Here is a 6,802-nt window from a genome sequence, read left to right as displayed (position 1 = left end):
CCTATCCCAGCATCTGCCCAGGGTCTGCAATGTGTGTTTTCAGCATGGCAGAACATCCAGCAGGTTTCCAGGCTAAAGTGTGTTGCAATAACTGGCTTCCCTCATGATACCTGTGTTAGTCTGAGCACCAGTGTGAGGAGATGCCTGGTCCTTGCAGTATTTCAAACCTGATAAAGAGCTGACCAAATACAAAACAGGGAGAAATGCAGAATAAGAGATAACTTGGATTCAAGAGTGAGGTCAAGTCTGCCACCAAATTTTGCTCACAGAAAATACAGCCTGCTGAACTAGAAACTTTACTGACCTTATTCACACTGTGCTTAAGGCAGGTTGCCTAGCAGCAGAGATCTTAGCAGAATTTAGCCACAAACAATGTCTTGCTGTCTCATCTGTTAACAAAATTTAGGATGCATTGGAATTTCCATGCCAAAGATGGAAGACAGCCTCTCTGGATCCCACACATGCAAAACAATGCAAACCTAGGTAGGCTGGCTTTATTGTTCCTCGAAAATGAAGATTATTTTGATTGTGCTTGACAACTTGTTTTTTTCTAACATGAAATAAAGGAATTATTCTTGTTTTTAAAACAGGTTGCTCTGAATTCTTAGTATCTGAGCAGGTTTAAAAATGCTGATAAGTGGGAAGGAGCTGAGGAGGAGTAATACTTGGTTTAAAAGTAAATTTCATTGTGACTACTTGCTGATTTCCTATCATATGAATGCTTGAAAGTCCATGAGGAAACCAGGTGAATAAATGCAAATGTTGGAGTTTATTAATACTATGTCTGCCTGGGATAAAATCAGTGATTTTTAGAATTTTCCTGATTTGGACACCTGATCCAAATAACTTTTGTTCCTCTTTAGCACAACCCTGTGCCTCTCTGATCCAAAGCAGAGACAGATTGTCAGCAGTGTTAATGAAGGAATGACAGTATCCCTTTAGCTGGCCATTGAGCGAGAGGAGGTTCAGCAAAGGGGAAGTGAACCTTGCCGTTTTCCAACATATTCAATATTCCCTATTACTATAGCATCAGCCAAGGATGAACTGGGAAGTTTTTGGCTCACCATTGAGCATTCTCTTCCTCAGATTTGTTTTTTTCTCCATGGATGAGTTTTACTTCTAATGAAAGTTTTTTGGTTTTTCAGATTTTAAAACCAGAGAGGCAAATAATGCTCAAGAATTTAAAGTCTGGTGAAAGGTTGGATGGTAATTTTCAGTGTTAATGCAGTGCCTGAAAACATTTTCATTTCTGTTTGGTTCTTGAAGATGGCTATGGCATTGACTGGTGGAAGCTTGCACATTTTTGCTGCAGTCTGTGCTGGGCATTAAAATCGGCAGATAATTTGGTTGAATAGCTCTGCAAACTGTTGCAACGTGATATAATATGCACATGTACATTGTTTCGTAGTGTTGTGTTTTGGCTCATAAGAGCATTTCTCAGAAGTAGCATCCTCAAAATCCATTCACATCTGTCCCCATCACTTGAATCAGGCCTTCTCCTTGTGGAGGATCTGTACATTTTTACTTGTTAGCCCTTCCCTGGTACTCAAGTTTTGTGTTCAGCTTTGTCTCATTTTGTGAATAATTGTTGGTCAAAAATAAAGTCAAACCTGAGGTTTTCAGTCACTGAGTTTTTCTCCCTAGAGCAGAAAAATATCTGAAAGATAAAGATTGTAGCAACTGATTTCACATCTCCAGTTCAGACATTGTGTATAAATATAAGTTATAAGCTGTGTGGGGATCTATTTTGTCCAGTGTCTAACAACAACTGTTTTTCCTGCTCTAGCTCTACTTTTGCTCCTGGAAGGATCAAAAAAAGATAATATTTTAGTATTTATCCATGGAAGTGGATACTGGGATTTAGCGAAATAAGGTACACCTTTTTAACAAGGAGGATAATTAATCACTGGAAATAATTTATGTAGAATAGTACTGGGTTCTTGAAAATTTCTAATGTAGAAAATCAGAATTCAATGCTTTCTGTTGAAAGATTTGTTCCATTTCAATTGCACACAATCATTGGTCTTGATGCAGCAATTAGTAAATGGAAATCTTATGGCTTTTAATATTTTGAAGTTCATTAATCATTAATCCAAAATAATCTGTTTAGCAGTTTTCGGTTAGCTTTTTGCTAAGAAGAAATAGTCTAATAACAGTGTCAGAGTATGGTCCTTGCCTCTCAATGCCAAAACCTTACTTTCCAAAAGGAGGTAACAGGATCAGAGATGTATTGATTAATTCTATACTGTTTTTTAAAAATGAGAACCTTTCTCTATGTAGATTATATTCTCTTTCTATTGATAGCATTTCACTGCTAGTGAAAAGTGGCTTATTTTCTCAAAGTAAAACGACTTTTATCAGTTATCCATCATGGCCACATCTTTTTGGACAGGAATTTTTTGGGGATGCAGTGCTGCCCCTTACAGCTATAAACCCTGAATTTTGGTGTGTCATGGCAGTCATGGGCTTAGAGTACTTTCATGTCCTGAGCCAGCAGAGGAACTCTACAAGCTGAGTGACTAGTAAACCCCTAGTTATACATTCTGCAGGGGTACATGTCGCTTTACATGATGAATCAGACAGAATGAAGCTGGCCATTAGAGTGCAGTTGATGTTAATTGAAGCCATGACTCATTCATTTGCATTTTTCCTTCCCACAAAGAATATTTAAGTGAGATGCTTTTCTCCTTATAAGGTCTTTAAATCTGTGTCTAGCTACATATCTGAGAAGATACTGATCCCCGTGGTTGAGCAGAAGATCTGGTATCATGGGCATGTGCAGCACTTTGAAATCCAACTTGAAAGCTGACCAAGATTTTTGGGCAGCCTGCCTTTCTGTAGCACACTTGTGGGCCACTGATTACTCTGCATCTCTTTGCCCAAGACCTACTCCTCAGTCAATTTACTCATCATGAACCCATATTGCTGAAGTAAAAGGCAACTAAAGACAGTTTTCACATTTCTTTTTTTTCCCCTGCTGAAAATTAACTAAAGAACAAGTTGCAAAGAGCATACCGTTTGCCTTGTTACTGTAAATCATGCAGTAAGTGACAGTCCTGGGCTCATTTTCAATTTGAATTGTATTTGAATTGACCATGAAAGATGGAAAGAAAAACATTGCCGACAGCGGCAGAATTAGTTGTGTTACCCAGCAGGCAGCGTCCAAATAAAGATCCTGTCTTCACAAGGTAGGAACGGGTTGGCTAGAATTCCTTAAATATGAAAGCCTTGCAACAACAGAATGTCATAATAAAATGTGTCCCTTTTTTTTATGCCAAGAATAAAAGATCCTGTGGTGTTGTGTAGTAAGGATATAATTTTCAACTGAGTTCTGCAGCTTGCTTAAAGGTTCTTCACAAGATTTTTTCCACTTTTCTGTTACATTCTAATGGACTATAAAAACTGGGGATTAATTAGGCCCATTAAATGCTAAAAGATTAACACTTCTGTAATTTTTTCTAACAATTTAGAAGTGAATTATACAGTTGCACTGCAATCATTCCACTTAATTTTACTTTTCATGTAATTTTTCTCCCAGCATTAATTTTGTCCCTGCTGCAGCATCCAGCTTAGGACATATCTCACCGCAGTCCATTATCTGACCAGTCGAGCCTGCAAAAACAGGGAATCTTACTTAATTGGAAAAATGCACTGATGCAGAAAAGGTACGTGTAACTTCTTGCACCAGCTATACCTTTTAAAAATGCATTGTTACAAAGATGACAAACTGCCATCAGTTCTTTGATTGGAAAGATTTTCGGGAGCTGCTGGAGTCAGAAATAGAAGGACTGAAGCCGAAAATTCCTTTCATGTCATGTTATGGAATAGATGTATAAGGAATGACTGTACTGGGAAGCACCAGGTGAGAATTTTTAGAAGCTCTTCAAAGTCATCAGTGAAATCTGATATAAGAGTCCCACTTCATTCTCCACTTACTAGTGTTCTTCAGGTAGACTGTATTCCAATGTGCTTCACAGACTTAAATAATATAGCTACCTGGATTAATAAAAGTAGAAGGAGTAGTCAGTCACAGCAAATTATAGACTTGAGTTTTTCAGCTGAGATTTAAAATGAAATGGTAAAATTACAGTGTATTATTCTACTCCACAGTGGCCAGAGGATTTCAGCAAACCACACCTGAAAGCTACCAAATAATAAGAAAAATTAATCAGACAAGAAGAGTGGCTGGAAGAGTTCAATGACCTGAGCCCTACTGATACAACCTCTATCGAAAATGAACCTCACTGACACCACATCAAATGTAACCTGACATTAATTTTCTCCTTTCTGACCTTGCTTGACTGGATGTGCTGGAGCACTTAACTCTTTGTGCCCACATCAGAAGGACCTAATGGAAGAGCCCAGTGGTAGCCAAGCCCTTAAGTGTCCTGTCCAGTAGTGCAGTGTGTGAGCTTGGGCAGCTCATTCCTGGAGTAAGGTCCAAAGTTTGACAGTTCTTGGTGGTTGGCAATTGTGAACGGTTTTCCTTGATCCTGATACCAGAGCAGGTTTCCAAATCACCAACTGCAAAACCAGCATTCTTGTGGAGGTGAAAAGAGCAAACGTCAACCTGAAAAATCCAGTAGAAATATCTCAGTTTACACCTACTGAGAAGTATGATAAAGCAGCTGTGGCTGATCAGCTTCTGTATTCTTAGCTCAGACACAAATCATAATCAGAGACAGTTTTAACATTTTGAATAGTATGGGGAGAAAAAGATGGAGATACATGCCATAATATATCATGTGAAAAGGTCTTGTAGGCATAGTCATCAACTGTTTAAAGATTTCACCATTCATATATCTTTTTTAACAATCTATTTCTTTCAGAACCTGTACACTTTAGATTTGACACACTTCAGGCATAGAGGTGATACCACTACAATACCATATCCCAAGCCTAAAGAAACACAAATAATGCTATAAAAGTTGCACACATTCTACCACTGGCTCATTTTTTTTACTGCAGAAATATTGATTTAGTTAGATCCTTAACTGTCTTTTCCCCGTAGTACCCTCAGCATCTCAGTAACAAAAAGCCATCTGCTTTTTCCAGCCTCCATTTAACACCCGAGCAGGAGGAGTCATACTGTGCCCAGCATTATTTGCACTCATGAGGAAGAAATGGGGATGTGTTCAATGCACTTTTTAGGGTTTGCCTAACAGCTTTTGAAACCAGTGGCAAGATTCACCCTGATGTTAGGAGCTTGTACATATATATATTGCTCATCTAAAATACCATATTTTAAGTGCTACCCATAGATTGCTCCTTCTACCACAATAAAACCCACAAGATGCACTCCACAAAAATCTGGAGGGGCAAACGTTTCACTCCAGGTATGCTCTGTGCTCATTTTACAGCCTGATAAATGTTGAACAATGCAAACTAATCTGCAGATATTTTGTGGGAATTGTTATCACGTTAATACTAAAGACTTGTATGGGTGAAGGATATAAATGTTACATTTGATGAGAATTTTACAAGATCACCTATCTTTGTTAAGCTTAGTGAGTTGGTGTTGTTAATGACATTCTGGGAATCAGAATTTGTGAGGAAAAAAATACCCTCTGCATCTGTAAATGTTCACTTGTAAGAAATGCAATCAACATTTGAGATCCTCTGCTTTGTCATTCCTGCAGTAGAGCTTTACTTACTTAGGCCTAATTAATTTTTGGTTTAATCTTTCTATGCTTGAAGATACATGGACTGAATTTTGCTCATCATTCCACCCACTTCGCCACTTGTGTCAGGTTTAAATATGAAAAAGAAATCAGTGTTGTACAAAAGGGATACAGCACAGTGACGAAACATTCTATGCAGCAGAGGATTTATTTATTTTTTTATATTAGGGCTAAAAGGACAACTGTTTTGCAGAAACGTGTTTAAAATTACTACACGATAAATGCTCTGCTCAGGAAAATGATAGAATGCAACTGGAATCAAAAGTATAATTTCAGGGGGATAAAAATCATAGCAATGCTAAATGGAAATGCCTGATGAATTTACAAGGAGACTAATTAGCCATGTACTGTCTGACATTGCTTCTCATTGCCCAGTACCTCAGAGTCTAACATCAGAAAGGTAGGAAGAAATGGAAAATATTTGTAATCCATACATTGTGAGGATCCAGTGGGTCTACCACAGGAGAAAGAAAAACCTCATGTATTGTAGGTAAGTGTTCCACAGAACTGGTTGCTGAAAAGAAGTTTTTAATCACCATCTGCCAGCAAGCACAATGTTGAAATATACATGGTGGTAAACATTTTGGAATCCATAAGTCTTTCTGGGCTGCCTTCCTAAAAAATAAAGAAAACAATTTTGATGTGTGTTTAGCTGGTGAGCATTTGGTCACCCACAAAGTCATCTGCTTGAAAATGTTATCTTTGCCATTGCTAAGTGCCTATGAGAAGTGAATCTAGCATGGAAGCGTTTAGAGGAAGAGAGGTAAAGATGTAGGGCCAAACTTGAACATTTATAAGTATACTTATAAGTATTTATAAGTAAGACATGTATAAAACCTAAATGCTCTCTGACATTGCCCTGCACTTTCAAATTATTTGAAATTATTTGAGGTGAGTAATGAAACATAGGTGAGATTGGCTTTTTCCAGCTGTGAAGCTTGCAAGAGAGTGACTGTGAGGAGAATAAGACCCCTTTTTTGTGTCAATGTCGGTGGTAACAGTGGGAGGATTTCTCTTCAGAGGGCCGTGATACTGTAGGTAATGGAGCTGAACACAGTGCTCACTGAAGCTTATCCAAAAACCCTGTTTGTCAAAAACAGCCGGTATGTAAATATTAAATG

At 38.1% G+C, this 6,802-nt stretch overlaps 1 protein-coding gene across 1 annotated transcript in view; it reads left to right on the top strand.

Moving 5' to 3' along the window:
- Positions 1 to 6,056: 6,056 nt before the first annotated feature.
- The window catches only part of GADL1 (GAD like acidic amino acid decarboxylase 1), a 113,571-nt gene continuing 112,825 nt past the window's right edge, over positions 6,057 to 6,802 (top strand). Inside the window, exon 1 of the mRNA XM_088164455.1 lies at positions 6,057 to 6,171. The gene's annotated coding sequence lies outside the window, so the exon portion shown is untranslated. The remainder of the gene's footprint in view (positions 6,172 to 6,802) is intronic.

This window comes from Sturnus vulgaris, chromosome 1 (genome assembly GCF_052056855.1).
Source record: "Sturnus vulgaris isolate bStuVul1 chromosome 1, bStuVul1.hap1, whole genome shotgun sequence".
In the NCBI taxonomy this organism is placed as follows: domain Eukaryota; kingdom Metazoa; phylum Chordata; class Aves; order Passeriformes; family Sturnidae; genus Sturnus; species Sturnus vulgaris.
This window is presented reverse-complemented; position numbering and strand designations above follow the sequence as displayed.